This window comes from Aotus nancymaae, unplaced genomic scaffold (assembly GCF_030222135.1).
Source record: "Aotus nancymaae isolate 86718 unplaced genomic scaffold, 86718_ANA_hifiasm-v0.15.2.pri h1tg000348l, whole genome shotgun sequence".
Taxonomy (NCBI): domain Eukaryota; kingdom Metazoa; phylum Chordata; class Mammalia; order Primates; family Aotidae; genus Aotus; species Aotus nancymaae.
This window is the reverse complement of record NW_026988763.1, coordinates 87,499-103,935: the sequence shown is the minus strand read 5'-3', so window position 1 is coordinate 103,935 and position 16,437 is coordinate 87,499. Positions and strand designations below refer to the sequence as shown.

The 16,437-nt window shown below is 46.6% G+C and overlaps 1 pseudogene; it reads left to right on the top strand.

Annotated features, from left to right (window-relative positions):
* Window positions 1-774: 774 nt before the first annotated feature.
* On the top strand, window positions 775-14,143 carry LOC135273186 (epidermal growth factor receptor-like; annotated as a pseudogene).
* The last annotated feature ends 2,294 nt before the right edge of the window (window positions 14,144-16,437 follow it).

Here is a 16,437-nt window from a genome sequence, read left to right as displayed (position 1 = left end):
GCACAGCAGGGCTCCTGCTCTCCTCTGTCCTCTTCTACGAGCACCTCTGGGCTTAAAACTCAAGGAACTGTGTCGGGGGCCGGTGTGAACGGCACGTCTGCCGGGGTCTCTCGACCTGCAAGAGGGTCCCAATACCTGGAAGAGAGAGTGCGCGGAAGAAAAGAAAAGACAGGACAGCTGGAGTCTGGAGGGCTGGCCCTAAAACCAGCAACTTTATTGTACACTGAGTTAGTATATATATCCTTTTCTACCTCATTTTACAGGAACATTCTTTGCCCCACCTCATTTACATAAGCATGCTTAGTCCCATCTCAATTATCAGAACAGATGCCATTATCTTAATAAAGGGAAGAGAGAGCCATCCGGCTACAAGCTTAGGCAGCGGAAAACACACAATGGGTACAATCAAGTCACATAATAGGTACAATCAAGTCACGGAGGTGGGTCTCATTATCAGGGTGAGGAAACCTATAGTTAAAATGTTAATGATCTATGCAAGTCATCAGAGAGGCGATAGACCCATTAACTTTGCAAATAGCAGTCACAGGAACAAGCATGGGACCCATCAATAGAGGGTAAACAAAGTCATAAAACTAGCCCAGAGCAGGTACTTCAAGAAACAATGCCTAGTAAAACCACACAGCCTTCACCCAGCCTTTTAGGTCAGTGGACCAGAAATAGGCTTCTGCAAACTCAAACTTCTATTAAATCTCTCTTTCACTGGTCTCGACTGCTTCCAGGGGGTGAGAAACATGTCCGGGCTCAAGCTCCATTATGGCGGGGACACCGAGTGGTCTCAACGCTGGAGCGATCCCCACAGAACTGGATGGAGAGAAGTTAATGGTCAGCAGCGGGTTACACCTTCTTTCATCTGCCTTTCCGTTCTTTCGATCGGTAGTTACTAGCATTCACCGGCCGTGAGTCCTCGACGTGGAGAGGCTCAGAGCCTGGCATGCACATGACCCTGAACTCAGATGCAGAGCTTCTCCCCATGACGATCTGCCTCTCACAGCAGGGTCTCCTGTGTTTCAGGGCATGAACTACCTGGAGGACCGGCGCTTGGTGCACCGCGACCTGGCAGCCAGGAACGTGCTGGTGAAGACGCCGCAGCATGCCAAGATCACAGATTTTGGGCTGGCCAAACTGCTGGGTGCAGAAGAGAAAGAATATCATGCAGAAGGAGGCAAAGTAAGGAGCTGGCTTGTAGATCAGCCAGCATTTTCCTGACACCAGGGACCAGGCTGCCTACCCTCTAGCTGTATTTCTAACTCATGCAGGGGAGGACGCTCTCCAAACATTCTGGGTGAGCTCACAGCAGCTGCTGCTGGCAGCTGGGCCAGCCGGGGTCTCCTGGCAGTGTGAGACAGAGCTGCTTTGGGAACGGGGCTTGCTGGGACAGTGAGTGAGGATATTATCCCCAGGTGATCATTAGCAAAGGTTACGTTTCAGCCTCTCCCTGGAGGACATAAACCCCCTTCAAAAGCACAACTGGGAAAGGTCACAGCCGCCTTGGTGGCCCACTGCTGTCAAGGACACCTCAGGAGCAGGAAAGGTCCCCTCGTGGCCCGAGCTCCCAGCACACTCTGTGGCTCCTGGCTGGGACAGGCAGCGATGGAGTCCTCTCCCTTCTCTGGCTTGGGTTTCTCCCAGGGACCTTCACAGCACTGAGGGATGCACGTCCCGTCAGGCCTGCGAATGCCCTCCCACAGCCATACCCCTCTGAGGTTTCACTCCGGCCTGCTCGTCTCCTAGCAGCCACCAAGCCTGTGATGCTGGGCCCTGAAAACACACACAGGCCTGGGTGAACAAGGCCACTGGGCCCCCAGCTCACCAGAGCAGCCCAGGTCCCAGAGGGTGCTGAGAAATCTACCGGAGCAGCCCTGAACTCCGTCAGACTGAAATCCTTCTTGCCGGGAAGAGGCGCCAGGCCTGGGGGATGGGCCACAGGGTGACCTGGGTCCCCTGTGTGTGTCACTTGTAATTGGGTCCAGAGTGAATCACCTTTTTCCAACAGAGGGAAACTATTCGTTGCCTTATTGCTTTATCTCTCACCATCCCAAGGTGCCTATCAAGTGGATGGCATTGGAATCAATTTTACACCGAATTTATACCCACCAGAGTGATGTCTGGAGTTATGGTGAGTCGTCATCCTGGTGCTAATGAATCTGTACTGAGGCCGAGCTGGCTTTTATTATTAGCTAATTTACATTATATGCTCTGACATGCAAGTATTTTCTTTCGAGATAATGACTAATGGTAATATAATCGTTGCTGTCTATCTGTTGCACTGAGAAAGCACGGCAGAGGAAGAGTCCAGCTGCCGTCTGAAAGTCACTGGAGACTGAGATGAGCTGGTCTGGCAGGGAGCGGGCAGGGGAGGGAGAGAGCTTAGGAAACGCCTCTCCCTGCAACGCCCAACCAAACTTGACCCGTTGCCATGAATGTGATGTGAACTAGAGGGAGGTGACAGAAGACGCTTGGTGGGGAATAGTTCCAGTAGAGAATGAGGCTTACGACGAACTGCCTGTGGCCGTTGTGACAGCCCTTGTGTGTCAGAGAGACCGTCTTGACAAGCACACTGAGCACATGTGTAGGGGAGAAAGACGAAAGGGAGCTGGCCCTTGCTTCTTGCCCTCAGGAGGACCACCTGGTCGGGACCTGGGGGGTCTGTTCCTCTTCCAAATCCCAGCACACACCTGTACACCTGTCCTCACCAGGGCCCCTCCTTTCACCCGGCCCTGGGTCCCTGCCCTGTCCTGAGCCTGCAGGGACCTCCCCTGTTGAGAAAGTGTTGCTGACACATTGGTCTCTGACCGCTGTGCCAGGCATGTTCCGCACTTGGTCCCTGAATTTCAGCCAGCAGCTTACTGAAAGGCTGAAACCCATGAACCTACCCCTTTATTGAGGAAAGTCAGTTACCCCGAGCCATCTACAGCGACAGGAGTGAGGGGGAGTCAACTCACCTCTCTAGAAAAGTATATTGAGAAGAACACTATTGAAGGGAACTTCCAAGAGTAATTTAGTCAGTACCACAAAAGCAAAATTATTCAAGGTATCGTCCTTTTTTATTTAGTATTTTTTCTTTTTCCTATAGCATTACTAACTTTCTGATTTGCCAAATACACACATATTTTTTAATTTCCTGAGTCTTTATCTCTTCTGTTAAAATGTAAGATTTATGATACAAAGTCCAAGATCTGTGTCCATGAATAAGAAGTTCGGTGTGTGCCTGTGAGCTGAGCTGCCTCGATTAATGGAACAGACAAGGAAATAAAGGTCTGCTGATGCGTTGTTATTTTCAGCCATTTTCAGCATGTATCTCGTCTCCAGGAGGGAACTCTGGGGTCCGGCCCCAGCCATTTCTCTTGTCTCCGTGCAGCCGGCCCCTCCCTCCCCAGGCACAGCCTCCTGCTGGTGTCCCCTCTTCCATCTCGCTCCCCCTCATCTATGCTCCAGACAGAGGCCACATCTGTTTTTTTTAACTTTATCAGACTTTTCCTTCTCTGCTCAACATCTGTCTTTGGTCCTCCAGGTATGTTCAGATGAAACCTGAGTGCCTGGCCATGACTGATAGGATGCCAGGAGTCTGGCCCTGGCACCTCTCCCGTCCGTGCGGTCCCCCTCCCCTCACGCTCCAGGCACAGCCCGTGAGTGCCAGCGCACGGCCCACACTCCACGCACAAATGGAAGCCCTCTCAAATCCAGTGGGTTGGTGCCTTGCTGTGGTCACACCCATTCTCAGGAAGTAGAATCCCACTGAGAACCTTGGGTGTTTTCAGTATCATTGACGCTGCCACGGCAGAGTCTCATCGCTGGCCTGGGGAACCCACTGCAGCTACCACACATGAGCCTGAATTTTAAGTCTAAAATTCATATCCTGTTTTCTCTCGTCTCTAGTCAAGGCAAATTATTCAATTTAATAAATTGGGGACCTAGTGTGTTGCCAGCAAAGAGCTAAAAAGAGAAAATTCACAACACCTTTCAGTCTGCTGTCCAACCAACACCCGCTGCACAGGCTCTCCTCCCTCTCACCATTTGTTCCAAAACCTGATAACCTGTCTTCCCACTAGAATTCATCATGGGTGTTTAAAAACCTAGTTAAATAGTAGTTGCACTGACTGCAGAGATCTGGAAATGAGACTGTCTTTGACAGGTCCATATTGACTATGTGATGGGGGCAGGGGACGACACAAGAATCTATTTTCTTGCCCCCAAACCCTTGCTTTTCTTCCGTTGTCAAACTTGCATTCTGTGTATCCATTCAGGTGGTTCTGTTTGGGAATGGCCTCCGTTACCCAGAGATGGGAGGGCCGTGAGAACTTGGGGTTGTCTGAGAAAACATTGATTCTAAAATTACCACTGCTCTCACTTGCTTTTAACCCTCATGGTCGTTTGATTTTGCAGGAAAAATCGGGTTCTTATTCTATGCTTGTTCTTTTATTGTGGTTTTGTATTTTTGAGGTTTTAGTACCTGTCATTTTTTTAATTTTTATTTTAGGTGCAGGGGTGCGTGTACAGGTTTGTTACATAGGTAAACCTGTGTCATGGGGGTTTGTTGTACAGATGATTTCACCACCCCAGGGTTAAGCCTAGTACTCATTAGTTATTTTTCCTGATCCTCTCCCTCCTCTCACCCTCCACCTTCCCACAGGCCCCAGTGTGTGTTGTTCACCTCTATGGTCCATGTGTTCTCGTCACTTAGCTCCCACTTATAAGTGAGAACACGCGGCGTTTGATTTTCTGTTCTGCATTAGTTTGCTAAGGATGATGGCCTCTAGATCCATCCATGTTCTTGCATAGGACATGATCTCATTCTCTTTTGTGGCTGCATAGTGTTCCATGGTGTGTATGTACCACATTTCCTTTATCCAGTCTGTCATTGATGGGCATTTAGGTTGATTCCGTGTCTTTGCTATTGTAGATAGTGCTGCAGTGAACATACACACGCATATGTCTTTATGGTAGAATGATTTATGTTCCTTTGAGTACTGGGATTGCTGGGTCAGATGGTAGTTCTGTTTTTAGCTCATTGAGGAATTGCCACACTCTTTTCCACAACAGTTGAACCAATTTACATTCCCACCAACAGTGTAAAAAGCATTCCTTTTTCTCCACACCCTTACCAGCATCTGTTGGGTTTTCTGTACTCTGCAATAGTAGCCATCTGACTGATGTGAGATGGTATCTCATTGTGGTTTTGATTTGTATTTCTTTATTGATCAGCGACGTTGAGCTTTTTTGTATATGCTTGTTGGCTGCATGTATGTCTTCTTCTGAAAAGTGTCTGCTCATGTCCTTTGCCCACTTTTAATGGGATTGTTTGATTTTTTTTCTTGTAAATTTGCTTAAGTTCCTTATAGAAGCTGGTTTAGACCCTTGTCAAATGCATAGCCTGCAAAAATGTTCTCCCATTCTGTAGGTTGTCATTCACTCCAATGAGAGTTTCTTTTGCTGTGCAGAAGATCTTCAGTTTACTTGGATCCCATTTGTCAATTTCTGCTTTTGTTGCAATTGCTTGTGGTATCTTCATCATGAAATCTTAGCCCATTACCATATCCAGAATGGTATCGCCTAGGTTGTCTTCCAGGGTTTTTATAGTTTGGGGTTTTACATTTAAGTCTTTAATCCATGTTGAGTTGATTTTCGTATATGGTGTAAGAAAGCGATCCAATTTCAATCTTCTGCATGGCTAGCTAGTCATCATTTACTGAATAGGGAATCCTTTCCCCATTGCTTGTTTTTGTTAACTTTGTCAATGATCGCATGGTTGTAGGCATGCTGTCTTATTTCTGGGCTCTGTATTCTGTTTCATTAGTCTCTATGTCTGTTTTTGTCCCAGTACCGTGCTGCTTTGGTTGCTATATCCTTGTAGTTTAAAGTCAGGTAGTATAATGCCTCCAGCTTTGTTCTTTTTGCTTAGGATTGCCTTGGCAATTCAGGCTTTTTTTTGGGTTCCATACACATTTTCAAATTGTAGTTTCTAGTCCTGTGAAGAATCTCATTGGTAGTTTTATAGGAATAGCATTGAATCTATAAATTACTTTGGGCAGCACAGCCATTTTAATGATCTTGATTATTTCTATCCATAAGCATCGATTGTTTTTCCATTTGTTTATGTCATCTCTGAGATCCTTGAGCATGTTTTGTAGTTCTCATTGTAGAGATCTTTGACCTCCCTGGTTGACTGTATTCCTAGGTATTTTATTCTTTTTGTGGCAATTGTGAATTGAACTGGATTCCTGATTTGACTCTCAGCTTGACTGTTGTTGGCATATTGGAAAGCTAATGATTTCTGTACATTGATTTTGTACAACTGAAACTTTGCTGAAGTTGTTTATCAGCTTAAGGGGTTTTGGTGCCAAGACTGTGGGGTTTTCTAGTTATAGGATCATGTCATCTGCAAACAGGGCTAGCTTGTTTTCCTCTCTTTCTATTTGGATGTCTATTATATCTTTCTCTTACCTGATTTATCTGGCCAGGACTTCCAATACTATGTTAAATAGGAGTGCTGAGAGAGGGCATTCTCGTGTCAGTTTTCAAGGGGAATGCTTTCTGCTTTTGCCCGTGCAGTATGATGTTGGCTGTGGGTTTGTCATAGACGGCTATTATGTTGAGGTATGTTCCTTCAGTACCTAGTTTATTGAGAGTTTTTAACATGAAAGGGTGCTGAATTTTATTGAGAGCCTTTCCTGCATCTATTGAGGTGATCATGTGGCTTTTGTCTTTAGTTGTGTTTATGTGGTGAATCACGTTTATTAATTTGCATATGTGGAAACACCCTTGCATCCCGGGGATAAAGCCGACTTAATTTTGGTGGATAAGCTTTTGATGTGCTGCTGGATTCGATTTGCCAGTATTTTGCTGAGGATTTTTACATCTATGTTCATCAGAAACATTGACCTGAAGTTTTCGTTTTTGTTGTTGTATCTCTGACAAGTTTGGTATCAGGATGATGTTGGCCTCATGGGATGAGTTAGGGAGGAGTCCCTCCTCCTCATTTTTTTGGAATAGTTTCGGTAGGAATGGTACTACTCTTATGTACATCTTGTAGAATTCGGCTGTGAATCCATCCAGTCTTGGGCTTTGTTTTGGTTGGTGGACTATTACTGATTCAGTTTCAGAGCTCATTATTGGTCTGTTCAGGGATTCAGTTTCTTCCTGAGGTTTTTATTTTTATCGAAAGGAACATAAGCTTTTTCATTTCCAGTTTTTTTTTACGATCTGAAAATGTGCAGTTTAAAACTTTGTTCAGAATCTGCATCTTCCTCCTTCTGCAGATACAGGGCGGGTGACTGAGTGTATGTCCTCAGTCACCTTCCCTGAGCGACCTGTGTCTGGAGCATGATAACACTTATGCTAGTACAGTTACTGTTGTCTTTATTTTTATTACCAGTGTTTACCATTTATCAGTCACTTACTATTTGTTGGGCATTGCGCTAAGCATTTCAGTTATATTATCTTATTAGGTCCTCACAGCCATCCTGTGAAACAGATACTGTTATTATCCCACTTTATAGAGAGGTAAACTGAGGCTTCCAGCACTGAAGCAAATTGCCCAAGACTACAGAAATGTAGGTTTCTAAACATCAGAAAACAGTAACCAGTACTGATGACTAGAGCAAGGCATTCTGATCGTTCATTCATGATGCCACTGCCTTCTTCTCTGGCTTCATCCTCTCAGGGGTGACCGTCTGGGAGTTGATGACCTTTGGATCCAAGCCATATGATGGAATCCCTGCCAGCGAGATCTCTTCCATCCTGGAGAAAGGAGAGCGCCTCCCCCAGCCACCCATATGCACCATCGATGTGTACATGATCATGGTCAAATGTGAGTGACCCGTGGGTGGGGCTGTCCACACTACCTCGCTGGGCCTTGATGACTGCTCTTAGCCAAACAGCTGAGGCCTTTGCATCCCTGGAGAAATGTCATCACATTACTTAAGGCAGGCACACAAATCCAGAAACATCTGTAAATACCCCTTCAAGCATTCTTCTAAAAGGTACTTCCTGACTCATTGGGCAGTGTGACCTGACATCTGCCCATGTTTGCAAGCAAATAAATAAAACTAAAGCCTTCCGCAAGCCATTACACCAAAATATTCTGTTCTCTGAGTTACTCAATGAAATACCGAGTTGCCCTGTATTTTGAAGCCTGTTACCAGAGAGACTGTTTTTAAATGCTTGACGGTGAGTAACAACATGAGACTAATAGAATCAACATTTCTGCTTTGACTTAAACCTTTCAAACCAGTAGATTTGTGTGAAGTCCTCTGCAGTGCGGCATTTAAACATTTTCATCCAGATAAGAGTGTGTAATTTGACTGATGCTATTATTCTACCTGATTCACAAGTGCGGTGCGCTCCGAAGGTAGCATTACATGTGATAAGCATTTGCAAAAGAAAGCTATATAAGGAATATGACAGAGCCAAGGGAATGTAAATATTAATGCCTTTCTGAACTCTAGACCACAGAGTTAATCTTTTTTAACTTCCTTGGTTTGGGCTGAGGAAGCTGTGATCCAGAGACGCCACGTGATTTGTCTAAGGTCACATAGCAGTCTGGCCTAAAATACCTTGACATCCTGCGGATGGAAAATAAATGTGAACCCTCAAGGCGCATGAGGATTTCCAGGCAGTAGCTGTACCTCCAGCTTGTTTAATCTGGATTTAGCTTGCTGTGTAGTCACATGCAGCAGCACGCTTCACAGTGTGTCCTCCGGTGGAAGTTGCCAGCACAACCAGCCCTCTCACTTGCATGCGCGCCCACTGGGTATGTGCTGTACTAGAGGCGCTGGGGCACAGGCCCATCCCAACCCCAAATTCTTTAAAGCCTGTTTTTCTACATTGCGTCTGGTTTCCTGCCGGAAGGAATGCTGAGGGTGGGTGTGAGTGAGGGCACCCTGCAGTCAGCAAATTGCACAGACCCACACTGCTGCATCCCGTCAAGCTGCAGCACAGGAAGCTGACCCCAGGAAGAGCGGGCAGAGAAAAGCTCCAGGCCGTTATTGTTAGTCTAATTCAAATCTTCGATGCTGGCATGCTCTTGGGCCTTTCATCACTTATCTGATGGAAGTGTTGCACCACCAATGCCTTCTTTATGCAATGCCGTGTTTATCATTGCTTCCAGGGTTCTAATTGCACCGTTTCTCCTCATTCCTTCCCCAGGCTGGATGATAGACGCAGATAGTCGCCCAAAGTTCCGTGAGTTGATCATTGAATTCTCCAAAATGGCCTGAGACCCCCAGCGCTACCTTGTCATTCAGGTACAAACCTCAGTCTGTCCTTCCATTGGGAAGAGTCCCTGTAATGAGCATCCAGTGTCACTGTGCTCTGTCATGTGCCAACCGGCCTCCCTGTGTCCTCAATCATGTTAATAAACCCTCCAGTGCATTAAAGCAACCCTTAGTTAAGGTGCAGGCCGCATTGTGAACTAAGCAGGGTCCGTGGGTGGTGCCCACCCAACTCCATCTCCCACTCACCATCTGAACTCTCCTCCTACCACACTCATCCTCACCATCCAGCTAGCCAAAGCCTCAGCTGGGTCTAACAGACAAGCATGGTCCATTGAGCTTTGGTGCCAAGCGGACCTGGCTTCACACCCCTGACTCTCCACTTCACCCCATCACCCAGGCAGCCCATCCACCTATCTCCTTCCGTAACACGGGAACACCAAAACCAAGCTCCCAGGATTGTCTCAAAGATTCAATAAAAAACGTTGCAAAATATACTGCCTAGCACCTCACTGCAAGGTACACACTCGAATGCTGTCGCTTCTTCCATTTCTGTTCCCTCAGAAGCTATTTGCATCTCACGTGGGGTCTTACAAGCATCAAAGGATAGTTGATGTTTTATTTTAAGACACCCACATTCCATGAGGGGAGGGAGCTATAATTCAGACAACCAAGGGGGATTTCATTATAACAAAATTGGCAAACACACAGCCACCGGCTGGCAATAGACCCCTGCTCCTATAGCCAAGAAGTGGAATAGCATCTCTACGGGCCATTCTAATAGCCTCAAAATCTCTGCACCAGGGGGATGAACGAATGCATTTGCCAAGCCCTACAGACTCCAACTTCTACCGCGCCCTGATGGATGAAGAAGACATGGACGACGTGGTGGATGCCGACGAGTAACTCATCCCACAGCAGGGTTTCTTCAGCAGCCCCTCCACGTCTCGGACTCCCCTCCTCAGCTCTCTGGTATGAAACCCGCCCTCCCCCTCTCGCTTTGTCTACTCATTTGAACAAATTGACTTTTTTTTTCTGTTTGAGACAGTCTCGCTCTGTCACCAGGCTGGAGTGCAGTGGCACGATCTCGGCTCACTGCAACCTCCTCCTCCCAAGTTTAAGCGATTCTCCTGCCTCAGCCTCCCGAGTAGCTGGGACTACAGGCGTGCACCACCACGCCCAGCTAATTTTTGTATTTTTAGTAGAGACGTGTTTTACCATGTTCTCCAGGATGGTCTCAATCTCTTGACCTCTTGATCCGCCTGCCTCAGCCTCCCAAAGTGCTGGGATTACAGGCATGAGCCACCGTGCCCAGCCTGAGCAAACTGAATTTGGGAAAATAACAACCATCTAGTGAAACTTGCATGGAGACGAAGTCAATTTTAACCGAATGGTAAAATCAAAATGAAAATGAATTAAGTGTATTAATTATTTTGTTGCATTGCAGCAACTTGATTCTAAGCCTTTTAGGTCCACTATGGAACAGAATTAAAAAGTAAACCTAGTTGTTCTAAAACTAATGATTAAGACAAAAATTAAACAACTTCGCGATATACCCTCCGTGAGGCGCACCTTCTGCATTCAGGAAAAGTGGATGAGCTATGGTACAAGCATTCCATGGGCAACTTCTCTGTTTTATGTTGTATTTTTCAGAGTGCAAACAGCAACAATTCCACTGTGGCTTGCATCGATAGAAATGGGGTATGTATGAACACCCAAGCCAGATTTACAGCTCTGCACTACGGCTCTACTATACAAAATGCCTTAACCTAAATCATCTTAACCCAGATAATCTTGAGTTTTCTTCCTGGGTGGGTTTTTCCCTGCACAGCCGCCATGCCTCACAGTGCGATTCGGAGCGCGGCTCCCGGACCAGCAGTAGCATCGCCTGGCAGCTTGTTGGAAATGACATTTTTCAGGCCACTGCCCCAGATTGACCAAATCAGGACCTTTAGGGGTTGCGCCCATAGTCTGTGTTTGAGCCACCTTCCAGGTGACGCGGATGCTCCTTCAACTGAAATGTGAAGAAGTTAAATATAATATAAAATTCAGTTTCTCACACACGTGAAGTGTCCAGTAGCCACAGGTGGCTAGTGGTGGCCGTATTGAAGCACACCACCCTCACTGTGGAAAGTTCTGCTGGACAGCACCCAGCATGGCCCTGGGCCCCGCTCCCACAGCCCAGCCTGCAGCCCAGTGGCACGGGCACCCCCTAGGGTGCAGACTCTTAGGCCTGCCCCACCTACTGATCAAAAGCTGCATCTCAAGGAGATCTCAGCTGACTTTTGCACACACTGCAGCTGGAGCCGCCCTGAATGGAGTAACCTTCCCTCGTTTCCTCCTGCAGCTGCAGACCTGTCCCATCAAGGAAGACAGCTTCTTACAGCGATACAGCTCAGACCCCACAGGAGCCTTGACTGAGGACAGCATAGATGACTCCTTCCTCCCAGTGCCTGGTGAGTGGCTTGTCTGGAAACAGTCCTGCTCCTCAGCCTCCTCAACCCACTCGGCAGCAGCCAGTCTCCACCACCCAGTGCCCAAGCCAGGTGCTTCCTCCGGCATCTCCAGAGGGAGAAACAGGGCCGATTTGCAGACACGAAGAGCCTAAGGAGCAGAGAGACGCATGGCCAAGCCACACGAGCTCTTGGTCATGTCTGGGTTGTTTGCTCTAGTTCTGTTCTAAGAATGAATCGGCAAATTTTCTAGATTATGAAGCAAACCACAGACATACGTGTGTGTGTGTGAGTGTGTGCATGATGTATCTCTGTGTATGTGTATGTGTGTGTGTGACAGATTTGATCCCTATGCACTCTGCTGGCTCCATTATTGACCTGCGAAGCATATATTTAACTAATTAAATATATGTTAATATTAATAAATATTAAGCTTTATCTAGATACAACCTGCTAACACACATACACACACATACACACACCCCACACAGACCTCACAGACACATTCACATATACACACACACCCTACACCCACATACACACACACCACACATACACACATTGCACCACACTCACATACCACATACACATATGTATGCACACATACACACCCACACCACACACACATACACACCACACATACACATGTACACACACACCACACACACATACCACACACACCACACACACCCCACATATATACCACACACATACACACACCAGACACATACCACATACATACACACCACACACATACACATATACACACCACATATATACACACACACCATATACCACACATACATACACATACACCACATATGCCACATACAGACATGTACACACGCTACATACACATACATATGTACACATATACACACACACCACACACACGTACACACACACCACGCACATACACAGACACACATACACACACTGCACATACACATACCACACACCAAACACACATACCATACACACACCACACACATACACATATACACACCACATATATACACACCTACACCATATAATACCACACATACATACACATACACCACATATACTACATACACACATGTACACACACTACATACACATACATATGTACACATATACAACCACACCACACACACACATACACCACACACGTACACACACACCACACACACATACACCACACACGTACACACACATCACGCACATACACACACACATACACACACTGCACATACACATACCACACACCAGACACACATAACATACACACACCACATGCATACACACCACACATACATGTACAGACACATACATACACACATACACACACTCCTCAAGCAGGCTATTCTCTGATAACCTTAAATTTACAACAGACACGTGTCCATTACCTTGAGAAGTACAGGAAAGAACCCACTTTCCTTTCTAGCAGCAGCAAGAGGGTCCTCCCAAGGCTCCTGCTCCCTGTAGTAAGTCGCCTTGTTGAAGACATTCACAGGGTTGGGAGCCTGGGGCTCCTGCATGGGATGGTGCTTTGCTGATTACTTCACCTCTGATTTCTTTTCACTTTCAGAATACATAAACCAGTCTGTTCCCAAAAGGCCTGCTGGCTCTGTGCAGAATCCTGTCTATCACAATCAGCCTCTGAACCTTGCGCCCAGCAGAGACCCACACTACCAGGACCCCCACAGCACCGCAGTAGGCAACCCCGAGTATCTCAACACTGTGCAGCCCACCTGGGTCAGCAGCGCAGTGGACAGCCCTGACCACTGGATCCAGAAAGTCATCCACCAAATCAGCCTGGACAACCCTGACTACCAGCAGGACTTCCTTCCCAAGGAAGCCAAGCCCAACGGCATGTTTAAGGGGCCCACAGCTGAAAATGCAGAATACCTAAGGGTCGCGCCACAAAGCAGTGAATTTATTGGAGCGTGACCACAGAGAATAGCACCAGGCCTAAAAATCCAGACTCTCTCAGCACCCAGGACCAAGCGCAGCAGGTCCTCCATCCCAACCGCTATGCCCGCGTTAGCTGTCAGACCCGCAGACTGGCTTCCCCAGCGTTGACACTGATCAGTCAGGAAGTGCTTCCACTTGGGGCGCACTTGGCAAGTGGCAGGTGCATTCCTTTCTTTTCAAACTGTGAAGCTTTTACAGAAAGGCATCCAGCAAGAAGTTCTGAGCAGAAGTTTATCTTTCAAGGAGGTATATTTGAAAAAAAAAAAAAAAAGTATGTGTCAGGATTTTTCTTGATTGGGGATCTTGGAGTTTTTAATTGTCACTGTTGATTTTTACTGCAGTAAGCTCTTCCAACAGGGAAGACACTTGCTGGTAGCACTTGCTGCCTTGAGTTCATCCAGGCCCAACTGTGAGCAAGCCGCACCGGCCTCAGGTCTCCAGCAGCGACTTGATTCCAGCGGTTCCCCTCACGGCTTCCACCCCCCAACACTAAAGGTCCAAGAATCCCTTCATGGCCCCAGCAGGCCGCATCGGTACTGTATCGCGTCATGGCAGATACAATAGGATAAGCCACTCTGTCCCTTCCTGGGCAAAGAAGAAACAGAGGGGATAGAATTCTTCATTAGACTTACTTTTATAAATACGTCTCCACGGTACTCACTCCCCGCTGGTTGACCAGTGTTGTCCAGTCGTGAGCGTTACACTGACTTGTCTGTCTTCCATTCCATCATTTTGAAACTCAGTATGCTGCCCCTGTCTTGCTGTCACGAAGTCAGCAAGAGAGGATGACATGTCCCATAATAACTCGGATTCCAGCCCGCGTTGGATTCATCAGGGTTCAGACCAGTAGCCCACATCTGAGAATGCGGAATACCTAAGGATGGCACCGCTTTTGTTCTCGCAAAAATACGTCTCCTCATTTGAGGCTCAGATGAAATGCATCAGGTCCTTTGGGGCATACAAAAACGAAGCTGTTCTGAAATCTCCTTTAGCCATCACCCCCAACCCCCAAAATTAGTTTAGGTTACTCATGGAAGATCATTTTCTCCTTTTACTTCACTTTAAAAGCTTTTTACTCAAAGATGTTCCTGCCGCTCCCCAGACCCCATCCTTGCCCTTTGTCAAACAAAAAGTGTCTCGGCCCTGAGGCAGCTATTCAAGCACTTACGGCAGTGGCCGCAACAGGGTGTTTCACAGGTGCAAATGAGTAGCATTATGAGTAGGGTGGAATTCAGGTGGTAAATAGGAAACCAGGGTTTGAAACTGATAATGCTTTCACAACATTTGTAGATGTTTTACAAGAAAAAAGTTCCTCTCTAAAATAATTTCTCTACAATCGGAAGATTCAGCTAGTCAGGATCCCAGCTTTCCTAATCTGTGTGTGCCCTGTAACCTGACTGGTTAATGGAAGTCCTTTGCAAGCAGCGTTTTAAACTCTTCTAGTCAATATCCACCCATCCAATTTATCAAGGAAGAAACAGTTCAGAAAATATTTTCAGCCTACAGTTACATTCAGTCACACACACGTACCAAATGTTCCTTTTGCTTTTAAAGCATTTTTTGACTCCCAGATCAGTCAGGGCTCCTACACTTTTGTTAAGAGAGTATTTGATTTTTGTCTTGATGAAAATAAAATTATATTCATTTCCACTCCATAATGCTCTCAAATACCCCTAAGTGCCTATACCAGCCTGGTATGGGTACGAAAGATACAAACATAAATAAAACATAGTCCCTGATTCTGAGAAATTCACAATTTAGCAAAGGAAATGGACTCATGGATGCTAACCTTAGAACAACATGACAAATGCCAGACAGGACCCGTCAGCCAGACACTGAGAGCACAGAGCAGGGACGTTGGGTCCTACCTGAGGAGAGACCTGGAAGGTTCATCAGGAAGGCCTCACAGGAGGATGACCAGGTCTCAGCCACAGGAGAGGTGGGAAGTTCAGTTGCAGCAGGGGAGACCCGGACCAAGGAAACGGCTCTCAGAGGCCTCCACTGCTGGAGTCCATGTAAGGCTGAGGTCAGTCGTCCTAACAACCTGCTCCCTCTAAGCTAGGGGATGAGCTTGGAGCATCCCACAAGTTCCTTCAATGTTGTAGCCCACTAGGGGATTTTGAGCTATCATCTCTGCACGTGCTTTAAGCAACATTTCTAAGAATCTGAGATTTTATATCATTGTCAGTAAACCACTTTCATTATTCATCCACCTCAGGACATACAGAAATATTTCAGTCAGAACTGAGAAACAGAAGGACCCACATTCTGCTGTCACTTGTGTGTCAAGAAGCGGAAGATCAGTGAGGCAGATCAGTTGTGAGTCACATTGTTGCATTAAATCCTAGTACTTTTGTAGTTTGAAACACTAACATAATAAAAGAACAAAAGCTATTCTAGCTTTCTTCTCCTTCATATTTTAATTTTCCAACATAAAGTTTAGTTGCTAAATTCTATTAATTTTAAGATTGTGCTTCCCAAAATAGTTTTCGCTTCATCTGTCCAGGGAGGCACAGCGGTCTGCTTGGTGGAAGCCGCAAAGCCACTAGCCTCTCCAAGGTTCTGGCCACCACGGTGGGCAGGTCAGGAAAGGAGCTGCCCGAAGTCCCATGATTTTCACCTAACAGCCCTGATCGGTCAGTTCTCAAAGCTTGGACTCCATCCCTGAAGGTCTTCCTGATTGCTAGCCTGGCCTTAATACACTACAGAGAACCTGTCAGCTGTTTCTTCCTCAGTCAGTTCCTGGAAGACCTTTGCCACAACCTCTGCTTCAGATGTGACCTTTGGAAACAGAGGTC